Source organism: Harpia harpyja, chromosome 5 (assembly GCF_026419915.1).
Source record: "Harpia harpyja isolate bHarHar1 chromosome 5, bHarHar1 primary haplotype, whole genome shotgun sequence".
NCBI classification, from domain to species: Eukaryota; Metazoa; Chordata; class Aves; order Accipitriformes; family Accipitridae; genus Harpia; species Harpia harpyja.
The window spans coordinates 5,789,421-5,809,722 of NC_068944.1; the positions used below are offsets into that span (position 1 = coordinate 5,789,421).

At 40.8% G+C, this 20,302-nt stretch overlaps 1 long non-coding RNA gene across 1 annotated transcript in view; it reads left to right on the forward strand.

Moving 5' to 3' along the window:
- Positions 1–1,173: 1,173 nt before the first annotated feature.
- The window catches only part of LOC128142390 (uncharacterized), a 367,893-nt gene continuing 348,764 nt past the window's right edge, over positions 1,174–20,302 (forward strand). Inside the window, exon 1 of the long non-coding RNA XR_008235378.1 lies at positions 1,174–1,739. This is a non-coding gene — a long non-coding RNA (uncharacterized LOC128142390). The remainder of the gene's footprint in view (positions 1,740–20,302) is intronic.

Below are 20,302 nucleotides of genomic sequence, written 5' to 3' on the forward strand. Positions count from 1 at the left end.
GAGTAAGTGTCTGTCTTAGCATCGCTTTACATCCTGGAGCGTATCCCTCTACTATTTACTATATGTACTCCTGCTTATCTCAGTGTAACAGTGGTGCTGAAGCACAGCTTGTATACCAGTTGAAGTTGCGGATCCAACAGCCTGGCCTGCATTTGCTCTCATCATTTATGGGGCAATGCCAATTCAAAATCACAAGTCATAAACAGACATGTTTACTTACAATTGTTAATAGCACCGTAGATAGAAGTAAAACACTTTTTAAAAGCTCGCTTATTTCTCTGCACTTAAATTCTCCACTTTTTTTCCCAACTTCTTTCGATCTAGACAATGAAAATGTAAAGAGGTGTCCGAAGTTTTTCTATTTATCTGCTTAAGAACAACTTTCACAGGATTTATTCTTAGTTGCAGAGTATTTCTGGGGGTGATAAGTCGGGTAGAAGCTTGCTTCTGTAACATCTAAGTGTTTGCCGGATTTTGTCAGCTGTTTAAGACAAATGTGACCCTCCGATAGCCCTCATCAACAAAATGCTGCGAGTAGCTTCCATTTGGATCAAGAACGAACATCGTCTGCTGGCACCGCTCTCTGCGAGCCACGCTTCTGTATTAAAGGCAAGGCCGGATGCAGTTTTACTCCTTTTAATGAAAATAAGTAGGGTTCTCAGCCTCCCAGCTTGTTGCTGGTGCTCTCCTCAACGCTACTGCGCGAGGCGTACGTGCGCACCGCTGCGCAGCAGCATTCCGCTAACAAAACGCCGGTGGCCTTTCAGCACGCCCAACTTTTGCTCCCCCGACCTGAACTCCCTTTACCCCACGGGTGCCCCGCGAGGGCTCCGCGCAGGATGGGTGGGGGAAGGCCCCCGCAGCCTAGAAAGCGAGCCTGGGTCCCGCACGGAGATGCCTGCCGGGGACACCCGGGGGACCCCGCACCGGCACTTTCTCCCCGTTGGCGGGCCCCTCTCCGCGGCCGGCAGCCGGCGGTACCGCCGCGGAGATTCCCTCCCACCCCCCCCACGCGGGACTCCTACCCGCGGGGGCGGCTCCCCTCCGCTGCCGCTCCGCCCCTAGCCCCTGCCCCGGAGCGTCCCCGCTCCCCCGGCCCGCAGCGGCGGGGGGCGCCCGCGGGCGGCGGCGGGAGCGCGGGCGCGGGGGTGGCCGAGGAGCGGCGGCGGCGGCGGCGGCGGCGTGAACGCGGCTGCAGAGCCCCAGCGAGCCGCGGGAACGGCGAGCGCCGCGCCGCGCCCGCCGCAGCCGCCGGAGCCGGAGCCGGAGCCGGGCGAGGAGCGAGCCCGGCCGCCCGGAGCCGCCGGGGAGAGGCTCGCGGCCGCGGCAGCCCCGCCGGGAGGCAGCGAGGGGCCCCTCGCCGAAAGAGCGAACACCCCCCCACACCCCTCTCCCGCCCCGCCGCCTCCGCCCGCCCCCCAGCGAAGAGAAACAAAACAAAACCTCGGCACCGCCACGCTCTCCCTCCTTCTCCTCTTGGCATTTGGTGGTTGTTTTTTTAATTATTATTATTTTTTCTTTTTTTTTTTTTTAATTTTTTTCTTGGGGATTCTCCTTTCTCCTGCCAGACTGACTTGCACCTTCTTGATAATTTCTCTTCCCCTCGTTTTTTTTATACTCTTCTCCCTGCTTCCAAACCCTGTGTCTGTGTGTTTCAATACTATCACAACCTCTGCTAAAAATAGATCTTTTTATATACCCTTCCTCCTCTCTGACCCCATCCAACACCCCTTGTTAAGGTGAGTTGTGTCTTTTCATCACTTTTTTCCTTGTGTGTTGTTTTTTTTTTTTTTTTCGGTTTGGTTTTTTTTTTTTCTTCCTCCCCTTTAGGGCAGGTTTTAGGGAGGAGGGGATGTGGAGGAGAGAATTTCGTGGGGAGTCAGGCATGTTTGCAAAGCCTTATTTTCCCTTCTGCAGCCTCAGCATCATTCCGGACTGCTCCCTTTTATCCCAAGGATGGAGCTAGCTGATGAAAGTGGGGAACTACTCTTCCTTAGCACTGCATGCTTGGGAGCCACAGCAACAGCAGGAAAAAAAAAAACCTTCTCTTTTTTCCTTCGCCCCCCTCCGTCCCCCCCATTCCCTCCTCCTTTCTGTGTTTTGTTGTGGTTTGGGTTTTTTTTTTTTGTGGGGTGGTTTTTGTTTGGTTGGGGGTTTTTGTTTTGTTTTGGGTTGGTTTTTTTGGTGTGTGTGTATGCTTGGTTTCTGTTTTTAAGCAATACGCAGGGGACTTGGAAAGAATTGCATGTGATGTCGGGGGAGCAAGTGTGCGTGTGCACGTGTGTCTTGAGTGTGTGTGTATGCGTGCATGTGTATGTGTGAAGTGCATTTGTATTTTGTGTTCATGGGATGATTGATAAAGCTTCCAAACAGCCACCGTACATAGGGTGAGGAGCACGGCAGAGACTGCTGATGGAGAAATCGGTCAGGGATGCAGGAAAGCTACAGAGCTCTCCACAGAGTTCGGTCCCTTGTGCTCCAGGACATCTTTCCATAGATCATTACTGGCACCTTCAAGGTGATGGCTCTCATTCCTCTCCTGGCTTCTCAGTAGAGGAGTGCTGAGAGGGAAAACTTTAGGGCTAACGTGAATTGATAGCATTTCTCTTCCTTCAGCAGCCCGAGACAGTGTTATTCCAGGGATAAGTGGGGAAAACAGCACTGTGATCCAGAGCAAATGGATCATTTGCTGTCACAAATTAGTGTTCAGTGAGAAAAAGAGAGATGAAACATTATTAGTTTGGCCAGCCAGCAGAAGCATTGCAGCCCGGTTTACTTCCCAATTCCAAAGTTGTTTTGGACTGTTTTTCTTTCTTCAGCTCTTCAGCTAACTGTTCCTTTTGACAACAGAAATGTGTTTCTACAGTAGAACAGTCTATTATAAATCTGCTGGGGAACGATTTATTGTTCAGAGACAATCAAGTAATTTATCTGTTTCATAGATTTCCCCCAGTCTCTTAGTGTGCTTTCAACTATGTATTTTACCTATGTGTGTGAAGTGGGGTAATATAGATTTTAGTTGCATTTTACCAAGGAGTTAAGGCATAACTTGCAGGGTGCCATTTGCAAAGTGTCACTTATTGTAAAGCAAAATAACAGCCCCTAGCTCTTTTTCATGGATTTTTCGCATCTCCCTTGTTTGTTTCAAAACAAGCAGGTGATTTTGCTTAAGAACTTGGAAGGAAAACTGACTTCACAATGATACAGTTTCAAATATTCAGAGCTCAAAATTATTACACTTGTCTGACTGTGAAACTTGAATTTGTTTATGAAATCTAGTGGATCCAAAGTACACGAAAGAGCACTTTGTATACATAGTTTTCTAACAGGTTGAATCATTTTTGCATCTAAAAGTTTACAAATGCACTAAAAAGGTTGCTATCGTCTGTGTTTGGAGGCCTTCGTGCTCTGTGGATACAGGAACATTAATGTTGCCTGTCTAGTTAATGCAATTCCAAAATAACAGATCTTTTCACATGCTGCGTAGATGACGTTCAACAAAAATGAGCAGTCACGGAAGTAGTCTTGTGCTATCAAGGGTCATTTCATCATTTCTTTTTCTTGTTAGCCTAAATTAAAATATTTTACACAAGTTTGCCTTGGGTTTTTTTTTTTCTGCTGTGGCTGGCTGATGCTGTGAAAGCAGGAAGCATGATTTGAGCGAGTTGTGCCATTCCTAATGCTTGATAGCAGTGAGGGGAGAAACACCTGATGTGTTTTGTACATCATCCCTGAAGGTATGCAGGAGTGAGAAAACGAGATGGAAAACCAGCACAGTGCACTAGCAGTTTAAATAAATAAATAAGGGTGATGCATGTTAGCTTGTCAGCTGCTGTTCTGCTGAACTCTGACTACTGGCTAAACGCATTTTCTTGGTAAGCACTGCGATGGGATACAATTTTTCTGATTTGACAGAGTTTGCTGTTAAAATCACATGTGGCACAGGACAGGTCTTGTTCTGTTGATAAAAATCATGCCTCCTCATTTTAATCCAGAGAAGGCTGAAATATCCACAACTACTGAAGTCACTAGGAGTCACTTGTGTTCAGCGCTCGTTAGCATTTTTCATGTCAACGTGTCAGGATTTAGGATATTTCCAAAGGATACAATTGCCAACAGATCTGTAATGTCTCATTTTGTTTAGATTTTACGTTGGGTACATATAGTATGTTTACAAGTCAATGTTTTCTTTTACCGCAGCAAGACTAAAATGTGTCAGGAAATGGAAAACTTTTAGCATTGTTTTTCTCCTGGGCTTTTAAAGAGAATTCTCTTGGTATCCTTTAGCTGTTTGTGAAAGAGCAGCGTTCACTTCACAAATCTATGCCCTAAGTTCCTTATGCCGGTTGATTAGCTGTTGACATTGGTGAAGGAAAAAAAAATATGGATGGAATGTTTGTACCAAAAAAAAAGAGCAAGTCATGTGTTTTTCTATCGTTAACAACTGAAAGACCAGAGTGCTTTCAGCTGGATATGAAAATGCTGAAGCAAGGTTAACACTGAGTTTGATCTGGTGATCGTTCCCACTGACGCGAATGGCAGCACACCAACACTTAGGTTATTCTATAACGTACTAACCTAGATTAAAGGCCCCTTTCATTTATGTTTTGATGCTTGGATAAAACCTCAAACCTTGGATTTATTCCCCTCTAAAGCCATTTTTGCTCTTGAAACAAGCCTTATAAAGCTGTGAACTGCTATAAACAAAGTAATGGAGGGAGACTTCAGAAGTCACTCTGACTTTGTGGAGCTTATTGCTGTAAAAGTAAGGTGGGATTTCTCTCTACTGTTAGCCAACTGAAATGATTTTCTTGTATTATTGCACTTTATTATCCTGCAATATCAGTCTAAAATACTTAGTCCAAGGAGTTTTTATTCTGTGGATATGGTGCTTCCACAAATGAAGAATGTGTATATTTTGTCTTGTCCTAAACTACAACTAACCCATCAGTTATTGAGGAAGCTATCTCGATCCCGGATTTTCTTAAGTTTTTAACAAAGGAAACGAAAACTATCACAGTGTTGACTGGGATTTTGGGGGTCCAGTGGTATTATCTACATCCATGCAGAATGCAATCACAATATACATTAAAAAGCAGTAGCATAATCCATCTGAAAACAAATGAATACGTCTTTCTCTGTAAATCCCTCTTTATTAGTTTTAAATGGTACTACGTGTGTGTTTCAATCTGAGTGTATATTTGTAATTTTAAAATGTTTAGATGAATGAGGTTACTTTATGCAAAGCTGACTTTTTATTTGCGTTTTGTCTGCTAGAAATATACTTTCTGTGACAAAATAGGTTTTGGGTTTTTTTTTTTCTGCTGTACTTGATTACACATAGAAGCAAATAAGTATTTTCCTCCTGGGAACCATGTGTAACTCTGAAGAGCCAGGCGCCGAACAGAGCTACAAGCCGTTACCTTCCCAGTCTTGGGGAATGTGGAAGAGTGTCAGGGGTAACAAGTGCTCGGGCATGGCAGGGAAAGGAAGAGCGTGGCTCTTGGGAAAGCAGACTATCTAACTCTCCGGTGCTGGAGTGGCTGTGTGCTCCAGGGCTAAAATAGCAAGTCGCTTCCCCACCCTTAACGGTGTTAAACTCCTCTATCTTGCGGTTTGCATTCAGTGATCTGCTTGGTTTTCCCTTTGTATTAGAGTAGATATGGAAGACTTAATTACAGTCTGGTAGTGCTAACACAGCTCTCTGATGACAGCTGTTTGTAGGAGGTCAAATGGAAAATAATTGTGGAGGGGAGTCCCTAGCTACAGTGTTTCTTCTTTGTGGTATGTTTTCATTTACACCAGTTTTCCCTGGATTTGCATCCAGCTGTAATACCCTACTTGCCTGCGTAGGCTGGAGGCTGCTTTGTGTGGAGAAAGTGTTTGTAGGAAGGGGAAAAAGAATATTATTGTTAACTTCAGACAACACAATGTAACAGCTGCACCAAGTCCAACCAAATGCAAGAATACCTGTGGCTTTGTAGGTAAAACTTTCAGAATTTGCTTGACATGAATACGAGGTTTCACACTTCATGAGAGGAGACACATTTTTAAACGTAATTCAAAAGGAATGCTCTTTTCAGGATGAGACTTGGTATTAGTAAGTCCCTATGTCCACCCTTGTCCTGTGGGATCTGTTTGGAGCAGCCCAGTTAATTCCTGGTTAAAGTGGGGTGGGGCCAGTTTCTCCCATTCGATCCACTACTGTAACTCCATGCTTGTAACTGGGTACCTATTCCAGCGCTGCAGTGGTATCAGTAACAAAATTTAAGCTTTGTTTATAGGGCAAAATATATAACGCACTATTGATTTCTGCTAACAGGCAATGCTTTTAACAGGGTCTATGAATCCAGTCATTCTGATTATGGATCCGTTTACCTTGCAGCATCCGTGACTTTCTCATCTACGCATTAGATATATTAAAATGCTGTGGACACTTATAGGCTCTAAGGAAGCAAAATGCTTATCTTCTGTAAATGACAGATAAAATCCTTAATTTGTTATTTCATTTGTTATTGTGGGGGTGTGGATGGTTCGGGACTACCCCTTATTTGATTAAAATTTGTCTCTTAGTTTGCTTAAAAATAGTTACAAAAGGATTTATTATTATTAATTTTAGACAGTCTCTTCTGTATGCATTTAAAAAAATGTTTAGTTTCATAATGAGGTTTTGGGGTAGGCCACTGAGGTGTGATGAGAACTTAGCCCTTTTAATGACTGGTTGTTATCATACTTTCATTAATATAAATGACATATATAGTGACAAGGTCTTTTTCAAACTTACTGGCACTTTGCATACAACAATCTCTTTTATAATGAGTCATCTGGAGGTCCCATAAAGATTATTTTTTTCTTGATCTGCAGTGAAAGCATGAAAATTTTAAGCAAATCAAAGTAGTAGTTATTTGAGCTCTGGTAGAATAAAACAGCCATGAATGTATGGTTCCCTTATCAGTCATACCATTGCTATCTTTACACCTGGGTGAGTTCAGTATAAAACATTTACAAGCCAGCCTTAGCAATCTGGGGCAATACCTTTAGGTCATGATGGCTGCTTCAGTAATCCCAGCAGAGATACACCAGTATTCAATGACAACGTGGTGAAAGAGAGGGAGTATCAGCTGGGAAGTAAATAGGGCCCTGAGGTGGGCTTAGAAAGCCCCTCAGGAAAAACAAAAAAGTCTGTCTTTCTGGAGGAGAAGTCAGCATGTGGCCATGATGTACTTCTAAGCTTCCTTGGACTTAAGGGCTGTTTCTATACATGACAAAATCCCAGTGGTTTACCAGCAGTGCAGAATCCTAATGAAATTTATATAATCCAGCAGAGGCTGTAACGGGAGCAGAAACGGAGAACTTCGCAAGTGTAGTACTTATATTTAGATAAGAATGTAAATGGTTCTTTCTCCTGCTGTGATACCAATGGAGAAGTGTGCTCTGTTTCATTTGTGTACTTTTTGAAAAGGTTTATACATTTTAACTTATAGTAATGAATGGGAAATGATTTAGACCAGAAGAATATGGAAATTCATAGTTAAGGCTTATCTTGCACTTAACCATTACAGAGGCATGGTCTATGTCTTGGGAGTGCTTGTTGCAGCTCTGACAAACACCTCCCAAAGTGGCACTGAAGGTGGGATTTGTGTAATGCTTTTCCTACCTGTAAAATGGGATAGCATAGTTAAGGCTAAATTCAGCAATTCCTATTCATGTTAAATAGTTCCTCAACTTCTGTGGGATTGCTTGCCTAAGCGAGAGACTCATAGAACAGTGACAACAGGGAAGGTGTGAAGTATTATTATTATTATTATTATTATTATTATTATTACTATTACTATTATTACTATTATCATTATTATTATCTCAGAGACGCTTGTATGAGATGGCTCATGTTCCGGGCAGTCTGCATCACTAGACCAAAATTCCTTGGCACTTTCACTTGATTTCTGCAATGCATCACTGCTAATTCTGTGGCAGGATGAAATTAATTGAAAGTCCTTTCTAAAATCTGAGATCTAAATAAAGGACATGTTAAATATAGGAACATTTTAAATATATTAATTGTATATGATAGTTCAAATTTAATGTTTAGCTGTATGTTTCTGGATGTCCATCTATGTGCAAGAAATTATTTTTGGATTTTCACCTAATATAAAAATACCTCATGAATTCTAGAAGCAGATAAATACTTCATAGGTAGTTCTTAGACATGTCAGAGTTGAGACAGTGGTGAGACACTGGAACAGGCTGCCCAGAGAAGTTGTGGATGCCCCATACTTGGAAGTGTTCAAGCTCGGTTTGGATGGGGCTTTGAGCAAACTATCTAGTGGAAGATGTCCCTGCAGATTGCAGGGGGCTTGGACTAAATGATCTTTAAAGGTCCCTTCCAACTCAAACCAGTCTATGATTCTATGTTACAGATTTCAACTAATTAGCCATTACAGCAACTCCACCTTGGGTTTTGTAGTACATAGACAAAATTTTAAGCAGCAGTAATAGTAAAATGAGAGACCATGAGAGCATAATTTATTTTTCCTTCTCTTTTTATAGTTAGCTTTCAGTGGTAATGTGGGGTAGAGACTAGAAAAGAATTGTAGATTTGACTGTTCCCAGCCATTGGCTTAGTTTTAAGGCTCCTTACATCTTTTTGAGTGGGGATCGGTGCTTGTATTAGCATTTGGGATTGGCAGGATTCCCCTGCCTGGCAATACGGAAGAATCTGGGAAGGGGAGGATTTTGTGATTCTTTCAAGTCTGAAGGTAAAATCTGCAGTGCCATATGGATAATATCAGATCATCCACTCCTCTGAGATCTTTCCAGTACATATTGCAAAGGCAAGCTCAGGCTAGATCTTCAAGGCCAAAATCTTAAAAGCAACTTCTAAATTTGCACTCTCACTCAGATTTTGCTTGTGTGTTGCACCTGTGTGTGCAGCCTAGAGATGTAAGCGATGGGAGGCAGAATCAGGGATAGGAAAGTAGCTGGAATCAAGGACAGGATTTAGCAAAAGGGTAATAAAGTACATTTATGAGCAAAAATGTGAAAAGGTAAGTGTGGGGGTGTCCTTAAGAGAGGATGGAAGAGAAAGGCATTGCACAGAGATGGAATTAATAAGATTTAACAGAATGCGAGAGATAAAAAGCTCAAGACAAATATCAAGAGATGGAGGCTGGACTGGAAGAGAGACAGCACAACTAATGGTAGAAGGCGAAAAGACAGGCTGAAAGGGAGCTGTACACTATCAATTTAAAGTATAGTTTCAAGATCAGCTTAAGCTGATCTAAATTCCAGCTGCTTCTGCAAAGGGAGTCCTGCACACTCACTCCTTCCTCCGAATGATGTGCTGCAACTGGTAATATGAAAAAAAGAAAAATTCATCCAGAACAGATCCTTAATCCAGCTGACTAACTGCTCATATTAACATTACAGCTGCCTCAAGGCAAAGAGGCTGGGGGGGTGGACATAGGAAAGGGCAGCATAAAATTGACTTAGGCTGATGACAGATCTGTGCTCTTGGTCTGAAAGTCCCGGTGAGATTCTGAGTTAGAAATTATTTAGAAGAGAGGCTGGCTAGGAAGACTTGGAGTGGTAACACAAAGAAAGTAAGAAGCCCCCTGGGACAGTATTTATAGTGAGCAGTTTAGGCGGCTGCATGCAAAGGAAAAAAAGATGCTCAAAACACTTAGGAGGCAAAATCAAGCATTTAAAAATTACAAAGAGCCGGTATTTTTGTTGCCTGTATATTTAATTCAGCATCTATAGGCACGCCTGCTGATGCAGTCTTTAATTACATGATCAAGTGGGGCTTTTTTCCCTCGGGACAGCTTGCAGAGAGGCAGGGTGGCAGAGGCTCCAGGAGTACCATACCCTTCACGAGTGGCTACCCTGTCCCTCGTGACCTCTGTTGAGCAGAGCAGTGCCTGTGACTTGGGGCTTACTTCACCTCTTTGGATCATGAATGACAAAGTCCAGTGCTCAGCAGTCCCACCGGTAGCTCCACGCTTCCCTCTCACATCCTTCATGTACCTCCTTCATGGGCCCCAGCGTATTTCATACTGACTTGTACTGCTTTTTATTAATCCAGTATTTATGGCTCCCAAACAAAACATCTTTTACCTCTTTTTGCCTCATAGCTGCACCTGCAATGTGCTATACATGTGCAGCATGTGTTAAGCTTACTTTTAAATGGTAATGTATGCTTCAAGTTTCTCTTGGAATAAGAAGAAACAATATAGAAAAATAAAAAGAAATTAATTATAAAATGCCTTCAGAGAAAAGGAGGCAAAGATTAGAATATGTTTTGTAATAAATTAAATATAAAGCTCTTAGGTCTTCTTGGCTATATTTTAATGATTATTTTTTTAAAAATATTAAATGGGGAAATTAGATTATGCACAAATACACACACACACACACACACAAAACCACATTATGGATTCCACTCTTTGAAGGAAAGGGTTGAAAAAGAACAGTTTACCCAGCCCTGTGAGAAATAAGATGCTGGCAGATGATGTCATGCTGTCTAGACTAGAATAAAAGTTGAATTTTAAAAAATCTTAGCTAACTTATTTAAATAAAATATTTCAAAATTCTAAGAAATCAGAAGTGCTAGGTGATGATGTTAGATTTTACTTTGATCATGTTCTATGGGTTCTGGTGTCTTTTCGTAACATATTTTTAAAATGCTTCTTTTTTTCCCTTTAAGCATACCTATGGAGAATTGCATAATCATAAGAAGATATGACTGATTCTTCTGGGTTATCAAGTTCAGTCCCTTGCTCTTGCAGCCAAGATATCTTATAATTCCTTTCATGTGCTGATCAAACTCCTTCTTAGAACTACTCAGGGATTTTTTTAGTTCCCATACTACCATTTGGAGGCTGTTTTGATATTCTGGTTTCTTTTCCCCTTAAATATGTTCGTGGCCTGCTTATATTACTTTGTTCTCAGTCTAATCTTGTACTTCAGCTTCAGTGGCCTTTTCTGCACAGTGTTTACTGCCCCAAAGTACGGAGCCGTCCTGCTCGCTGTCTTCCTGTGCTAGGCTTAAAAAGCAAAGTTCTTGCCTGAGAGAGTTCAGCTCTGGTGAGGACTGCTAAGTTCTTGTAAAGGATAGACAATGGTGTAAAGTTAGACATAATAGGGTTCTGGTCATGCTCCTCGTTCATGTGATGACTAACCTTAAACCAGTCTGCAGTACTGACCTTCAGAGAGTGAGTGATATGTCAAGTGCCTTACCCACATTTCTCTTTGGGAGTAGGTTTGGTCTTCCAGTGCATAGTGCTCTATGGGGTTTTTGCAGACTCATTTTCATTTGGCTTAGTTCTGAGTTCTCACTATAAATAGTTCAAGTAAGACAGAAGGAACCTTTGTTTATAGTTTGAAAAAAAAATCCTGTTTCTACTTGGGATTAAATTTCAATTGATGAGAGTTGATACTTTAACATTTAAACAGATACAAAATTCTAAGCATTAATCTTTCAAATAGGAGGTAGCCATTATGGTCTAAGCAAAATTATTTTCAGATCACACTGTCTAATAATCTGTCCTGGTTTGGGCTGGGATAGAGTTAATTTTCTTCCTAGTAGCTGGTATAGTGCTATGTTTTGGATTCAGTATGAGAAGAATGTTGATAACCCACTGATGTTTTCAGTTGTTGCTAAGTAGTGTTTATACTAAGTCAAGGATTTTTCAGCTTCTCATCACCAGCCAGCAAGAAGGCTGGAGGGGCACAAGAAGTTGGGAGGGGACACAGCCAGGGCAGCTGACCCAAACTGGCCAAAGGGGTATTCCATACCATATGACATCATGTCCAGTATATAAACTGGGGGCAGTTGGCCTGGGGGGGATTGCTGCTCGGGAACTAACTGGGCATCGGTCAATTGCATTGTGCATCACTTGTTTTGTATATTCCAATCCTTTTTATTATTATTGTCATTTTATTATTGTTATTATTATCATTATTAGTTTCTTCCTTTCTGTTCTATTAAACTGTCTTTATCTCAACCCATGAGTTTTACTTTTTTTCCAATTCTCCCCCCCCTGTCCCACTGGGTGGGTGGGGGAGTGAGTGAGCAGCTGCATGGTGCTTAGTTGCTGGCTGGGGTTAAACCACGACATAGTCCTAATCAAGAATGCATTGGATTTCATGTGGATTTACCACTTGTACTTCATTTGGGAAGATAGAAATTAGTAAGTTTTGATTCTGGACTCATTTTCTAATTTTAAAATTACTGGGAAAAGGAACGTGTATATTTTATTTTTGTTCCTTGAAGTATAATGTAAACAGAGGACAGGCAATAAAAGTGGCTGGCCTTTTTATGTTTCAAGAATTTACTTGAAATAGCTTTATTTTGAAAAGTGGTCAGGCAGTTGGACTAAATGATCATTGTAGGTCCCTTCCAACTGAAATATTCTATTCTATTAATTCACGATATTTTCAGTTTGATTTTTCTGTTCTTTCTCAAAAACCAAGGAGTAAAGTAATGATGTTGAAGCTTTTAAATTGTTTGCAGCTTTAAAGTCATTGCCCCTATGTGTGAAATATTTTAACCAACATTTCACCTGGAAGGGTGAATGCTCTATAGTTAGATTGATATGACCGTCACTGTCTTTATCCAGGTATATAGAAACTATTTTATACATTACTGTGTTATACAGGTAGGTTAGTATTTCCCTAATGTGGAATTATTGCATCTGTCATTTAAAAAAACCCCACCTACCTATATTACTTGTCATTAATCTTCTGTTGGAAGATTAATATGGGTAGATAAGATACAGTTCTGTTATTTATTAGATATTTAAAAGTACCACAATAAGTAGTATCTAAATGACAATGCTACAGTAATACTACAATAAGCACTATCTAAAACAGTAAAATCTCACAGTGAACGCAGCAGCTGGAACTGTAACTCCTATCAGCTGCCCAACACCAGACACTCCTTTCTGCTTTCTCCTGGGCCTGTTGACATTTGCCTTGCCTGCAGAATGACTATGCATGTTATCTACAAGGTGTTAGTCCATTAGTAATGAGCAACCTTTAATCCTGGTGTAGGCATCCTTTTCATGGAAAAGGGTGTGTGTCACACCGTTAAGATTTAAGTATACCTACATGGGCAAATAACTTCACTCACTGGATTTGTCCCATTTAACCTAGCGGGGCTGCAGTTTCTCATTTGACTGTTTGTAGGAGTAAGCTCTGAGTCATATTTGTCCTTCAGACCTGGGCATGGAAGGGATTCAAGATCTGTAGGGGAATAGACTGCCAGCATGTGCTTGCACAAAGGTTGGGGCTGGGAAGAAGCCTGGAGTCCTTTGCACTAACTCTATTCAGAAAACCAGAATGTTTATGCTAGCTGAAAAGAATGTAGCAATGTACGCAGAAGTGTTGTTTAGGTTACTGTTATTAAAAAAAAACCAACAGTTTTTTTTTTATTAAAAAATGAACTATTGATCTGGAAAAAAAATATTATAATAATATGTCATGGCAGTGTGTGACCTGTTTTCCTAGGATGCTTTCGATGCTTTTTGGTTTTCAAATTTTTTTTCCACATGCTGTTGCTATGGTAAGAATCAACACATCAGGGAGAGGTATCATAACAAATAATATCATAACAAATAACATGTAAGAGCTTTGCATTTCCTGGGACAGCACAGAGTCAGTCTGGATTTTCAAGTGAAGCCCTGTCAAAAGAGTTCTCAAACTGTGGGTAGCATCTCTCTTTTTGTATTCATGGACTACTTTTGCATGGCCGAAACAAATCAAGAAAGTCAACCTTTTTATCAATAAGGTTATTATTAACTACAAACAAATTCTCACCTCCTTTAGAAAAGTTTAGGTGTTTTATAAATCAGGAGGGAAAATATAAAGAAAAAAAGCCAGAAGGAAATGTGATGGGGTAATGGAGATGGAGATGAAGCTAAGAAAAGCAAAATTAGAGATTTCCAGCTTTTGCGGGGGGGCAGGGAGGGAAGATGTAGCCCAAGGTTTACTCAATTTGACTTTTATGAATCAAGTCATAATAAAATTGGATGAGTACAAGAACTTGGAAATACCAGCTGTGGCCTATAATGGCATGCCAAGCTCCTACATGGTAAAGATTGATCAAAGTATTTGAGTATTGAAAAACAGGTGGCATCTTCAGATGGTTCCAGACCTAATTGCTGCAACGCCATTACCGAGTGTACTTGTGTACCACAGCCTGCTAAACAGAGATCCTGTTGAAGAGTTTTGAATTTACTGAACAGAAGTTACCTACATTTCAAAATGTGATGAACTAATCTTATCACATGAGATGAAGCTCTACTTAGTACACTTTTAAAATAGTAACTGTAGTTACAGATTGGTTATATGCATGGGAAGAAGTGGAGAGGGGATCGGAGACTCCAAGTTTGTCTGAGTAGCTGAAGCCACAGGAGATGACAGGCAGTGGCTCTGCTGGAAGATCAGGAGATCAAAGAGAGTCTTTACTCAGCGTTGGAAGAGAGTGGGTTTGCCACGTGACAAGGCTAACTCCCAGTCCCGCAGCAGGATGCTGGGGAAAAAATTTTGAGAGGACTGCTGGTCCCCTCCTGAGTTATGGACTTTGAATATAGGAGACTCCAGTCTGATCTCTGTCCATTAGATAGCCAGAACTAGAGGGATTGGCCAAGAGAGTTTAATCCAAATTTAATGTTTCTCACCACAGACCTGAGGGGTTTTTTATATAAATGGTCCCATCAATACAGATGTGGCTCTAAATTATCACCTAAATGCCACGTAGAAGAGTAGCTCTGTACTATTAAACCATTTAAAATGGAAAGTACAAAAAAATGTTTAGTTAGAGGTTTAGTTAAGTCTTCAGGCTACAATGACTTCAGTTACTTTGAAGCAGGCACCTCCTCAGCTGCAGAGTTGGTGGCCTCACGCCGAGCCCAGCATCCCTTCGGAATCATGCAGAGTTTGCACTGCAATAGTGTTTCCAGTGTTTTAGCAGTGTGGCAGGCTTGCCTTCAAATGTCCTGGCTGCAGTTTGCTCACAGTAACCTTGTTCAGACCCACCTACGTGTTTCAAGGGTTAGCTTTCTGCTGTTGAGCCTGCTGGATATTTTCATCCAACATACCAGATCTCACTCGCAGGCTGGTTTGCAAACTTCCCAAGCAGCAGAGTCATGGTGAAGGTGCCTCCCTTGGCAGAGGAGGGACTGTATTCCTCCTGAGGGATGCTGCTGAAGGCCAGCAATCCTTGCCATCCTGAGCTTGGATGGTCCTCCTGACTACTAGTATAAGTGCTTTCAGATAGTGTGAAGACAGTGGAGTTCAAGAATAACTAGAGTGAGGAAGCAGGGGGATCAGCTGGCTGAAAACTTAGGCCCCTTGGAAAATCCCCCTCTAACAGGTTTCAGTCTCTAACTTCTATCAATATTAAAAAGGATTTTATGCCAAGGACCTCTCTGAAAATCCTGCTAACCTTCTGTCTTTGTCAGTATTAGATGTGGATATTTTAAATCAGTGTGCAGAATTTCTGTTGTTTTTCTGAAAGGCTGATGGCAGTCTGCTGCTTGCCTTCCTCCTCTTATCTCCAACTCTTGTGTCCATTTGCTGGTAGCAGCCATGTCTGCCATGGGGCTGAAAAGCTTAAAATACAATCCAGTCCCTAGAAGTTTCTTCCAAATATGTGCCTGGACAGATGAGGAGGACATTGAACATGAGGAGGAGACCACAGATTATCTGTGATGGGCCCCAGGGAGACTTTTGACATACTCCAACCATAGGAGTCAGTCAATGGCTGGACCTTCTTAGACAACTAAGACACTTGAAATCTACACAAGTTTGTAGAAAACTAGGCTTCTTTAATGCCCTCTCTGTAATGCTTTTGTTCATAACCCTGACATATGGTAACCATCCACATCTTTCATGGTACCCTTGGCATTTAGGGATGCTTGGCACTCTGCAGACCTTTGTTTTCTGCTGCAACTTTTGTTAGAATTGTGTTAATTTTCACTGTTGTTACAACTTCTGGTGCATTTTGAATAGTCATATATTTCACTAAATAGTTTATTTAAAATGCTTCTTTGAGAAGGGTGTTATTGTGAGGTTTAAAGTATGGAAGGTCTGAATGAAAAGCAACATTCTTCTTCGTAGCCCTGTTTTGAGGGTGTCTTCTGACACATGAAACTTTCATTATACTTTAATTATTGATGGGAAGCATTTTCTTACCAGCATAGCACTTACACACAGTGAAATCACTTTTCAGGAGAAATTACTGCAAGCAATTTTTGGATGAGTTTCAGTTTTGCAAATTGCTTAGGTTTTTTTCTTTGTTTTTTCTTACTACCCCATAAATTAAAGCACAAATGATAAGCAAGATCGTTATGCTGTCATGAATCACTCAAGTTCTAATGGCCTAATGCACTAAGCCTTAATTAGTAATATTGTATTTTTAAAAAGACAATATTGTGAATGAAATCTGAACATGCACTGTTTTATAACTGGCCTTCCCAGAAGATTTTAAATGGATTCCTCTTCTTAGTATGTTTTTAAATAATTGATACGGCCACTTCAAGCCCTTAGTAGACAAACGAATTATTGGCTGCTAGTGACAGAATTTGGTTTGGGCATAATAACTTCACAGAGACATGGCACTGCATACATCTGCTGCTCTAATTAGAAAGTTTGCCTAGGGTGCTTGTATCAGAAAGAGTGGGAAAAAATAGTGCTGCACAATCTGTTGTAACGGAGTGATTCCTGCAAAATGTGATTTATACAAGATTTCTGGTTAACGCTTTCACTTCTGCTGGAACACTCAGATGCCATTTCAGCAAATTTTATACAGGCAGTACTGAATTGGCCTTACTTGAATGGGCTGCCTGCTTGGAAATGTCACTGTTGTATGCTAGATTTAGGGCCTGCAACTGCATTGGTCCGTGGTGCAAAAGACCGTTGCTGCTCTGTTCTACAGAAGTCTGCTAACAGGCCCTTGAGCCGCTCCAGCACAGAGAATAAACCAGCAATTACAGTTCCCTGGTGCTGTGTCCCTTTATTGCAGATAAGCTTTCAGTTTATGCTTTTTTACATAGGCAGTGAAAATCAGGAGTAACAGCATAAAAGGAGATTTGGCAGTCCAGCGACAGCCACACATTTTCTGGGGGAAACTTGTTAAGCTGGGGCCGAAAGCAGTTGCTCTGGGACAGTGATCAAGAGCATCTCATCTAACCAGGGAGCATACACCACTTGAAACCAAGCCCTTCTTACTAAAGCGGTTGTATCTCATCCAGTCAAACAGCATTCGGGTCAAAATAAATAGCTGTGGTTATGGGGAGAATTAATCAGAAGTGTACAAGAGAGGCTTTTGCTTGCTTGCTGACTTTAATTTACCAATTCACCAAATGTTTCCTGGGAAAGGATCAGTTTCAACAAATACCTGTTTTTAAACACACAGCAGGAGTTTGTTGTCATGGAACTATAATTTATTGCAGCTTTCTGGAGAAACCTGGTAGGCTTGGTGGAGAGTATAGGCAGCTAGGTTCTGTTCTCCTTAGACCTCATTTAAGTTAATAAATAATTCCAGTACAAGGCACTTTAAGGGTGCTGAAAGTAAAGTGGAATTTGATTTAAAGAAAAGGAACTATCCCCAAAAACATTTATGCCTTGGAGAAAGTGAAATGTGATCAACCATGTGAAATTCTGTGTTATCAACCAATCCAAATGTTTCAGAGAGTAGATCAATGTCTTAAAGGCATGTACAGGTGTTACGGGAGACGCAACTCTATTTTACATGTCAAATTATCTCTTCATAGTGTGGCACTGTGGAACAGCAAAGAGGCAAAGCAGCTCTTCAGGTCTGCTGATGAAATGTTTGTAAAAGCAAAATCAGATGTCAGAAATTGGAGAAATGTAGTAACCTGATATGAAGGTGTATTTCTGAATATCTGTTGTTCTTTTGGATTTTCCTTATCGATTTCTTTACAAAGAGACAGAAAGGATGAAGCAGTATGATGCTGAGGGATCTCATTTATAGAGCATCCTGCGTGACATACAGCTGGATTTAAATTTCTTTCTTTTACAGTTTTAGGCTTTAGCTAATCCAAGTACTTAAGTATGTTGTTAACTCTATGGTCAGTGTAACTATTATTTATCTTTTTTCAAGATCACAGATGATGATGGTAGAATGGTATCTAGAATATGCATACATTAATAAATTTGTGGATAAGTATCATAAAGTCTTTATCTTATTTCCATGAAATATCAGAAATTTCCTAAATAATGAAAAGATAGTGGTTTTGTGCCAGGATTTGGGGAGGAATTAGAAAGGAAAGGAGGAGAGGAAGCCACAAATTGTCATTTATTTGTTCCCCCAGCAGCAAACACCTAAAAATCAAAGAAACCTGATTAGAATGATGAGAGAGACTTTAGATCACCTGGTGTTGAAGTTAAGTTTATTTTCCCTGTAAGGCATGCTTAAAGCATTCTATTTATGGGTATTTGAGGTTTTTTTAAAGTTTAATTTCCACTGAACTGAAATATATGGTTCTAGGGAGGATCTCATAAAGGAGGACTATATAAAATTCCTTTCTTATCCTTCTAAATGATTCTGCTCTTCAGTGGGTCATTAGCTTTTTTGCAGTATACTATGTTCATTTGTGGACTAACTTTTGACATGTATTATTCATGTTGTGACTGGTGTTCAAGTTTCATCAATGATTTCACTGCTCAAAAGAACATTAGAAAGCATGAAGAACATTGTTTTGAATACACTGGTACTCTACATGCTTATTCATGTTGGGCATACACCACGACTTTTTGCATATCCTTTCTAAATCACTCCTGATACACAAGTGAAATTGAATTAATTATAGAATGATATTCCATCTTCAGCAAAGACGTGTTCCATTCCTGTTTGTCCTGCTTGCCTCATCAGCACAAAAGACCATATATACAGGCAATTTCTTTTCTACCCTTCTCAAGTGCCCAGACAATGGTACAAGACCAAAAGGATAACAGGAGCCAGTTTTTATGCTCAAGTTCCTTCCTCCATTTCAGAAATGATCACTCTTCAAAAAAGAACTGAAAATCAGAAGCTGATGGTCAAAAAGTGCAAATGTGGCTAAAACCTAATGTGGCAGGTTGGAGATGTTTGCACGGGACCTTGTTTCCATAGCCTGAAGTTCCGGGGACTTACGTTTTTCAATGAACTTGACTTCCTGACCAACCAGTGTCCCCTGGTATAAGGAGCAGCCTTATCCCTTTTTTAGTGGATCATGGGAATCTGATGGCCAACAGCATCATGGAAGATCTAGGCAAGCTAGAGAAAGGAATGGGAGTACATACATTTCAAACCACATGCGGGAAACACTTCCAAGTGCAAGTGTTCCAGCTTTGACTAACATTGGAAAAGCTTTTCTGTCGGACTTTTTCATGGGAAGCAACACCAAAGTATTTTTCTATTGAAATGAATTTCTGATACAAAGTGTTCAGTCTAGCCCTTGTGCCATAGCACCACACGAGCAGGATGTGCCATAGCACCACATGAGCCTGATAGGAAGGATGAGCAGCCAAAACCCCAGCTACACATCTTTTTGGGCACTTGTTAGTAGGCACTAAAGGTTCCTTGGATCTTATCTGTAGCTGCAACAGAGAGCTGAATCAAGTGCAATACTTGAGAACAATAAGGAAAAAAATCACTAAATATTTTGAGTGTAATAGAACTATATGCCAGCAGGTAGCAGGGGTTCACAGAACATGATCCCTCGTTAAGCCATTATATATGTGTTCATACAGGTGGATATATGAAAAATAGAATACAAGAGCTTAGAATTTATATGGTGTTCTTACCAGAAAAGAGGACAGCACTTGTTAAAAAACCCAGTTAGTTATTTTTTATGCCACATGACCTAAAGACTGGCTGAAGAAAAATTAAAAAATGCTGGCAGGTGACTCTGAAAGGATCCTACAGTAGCTGGTTTATAGGCACACTTTCTCATCCAGTACCAATTTTGAAGGTACCGATTTTTGATAATCGTTTGAAGGTGCCAAATGTACAGTTCTCTATTAAAGCTCTGTCACTCTGTTGCAGTGCAACTTACTGCAGGCTAAAGAGCTGGACTACAAACTGGAATAAGCACTAAGAAAATGGCTAAGATCTTATTCTTAATTAAGTAGCTCTCAAACAGAAATAGTAGAAGGAAATGCAGAAAACGAGAGATCACTCAAAAAATCTAGTTGTATATCACTATTTTCACCTGCTGATGCAAATTATACTTATGCTGGGGTTGAGAAAGCAGATAGTAAGACAACCTGGTCTCAAATATTTGTTGTGTAATAAGCA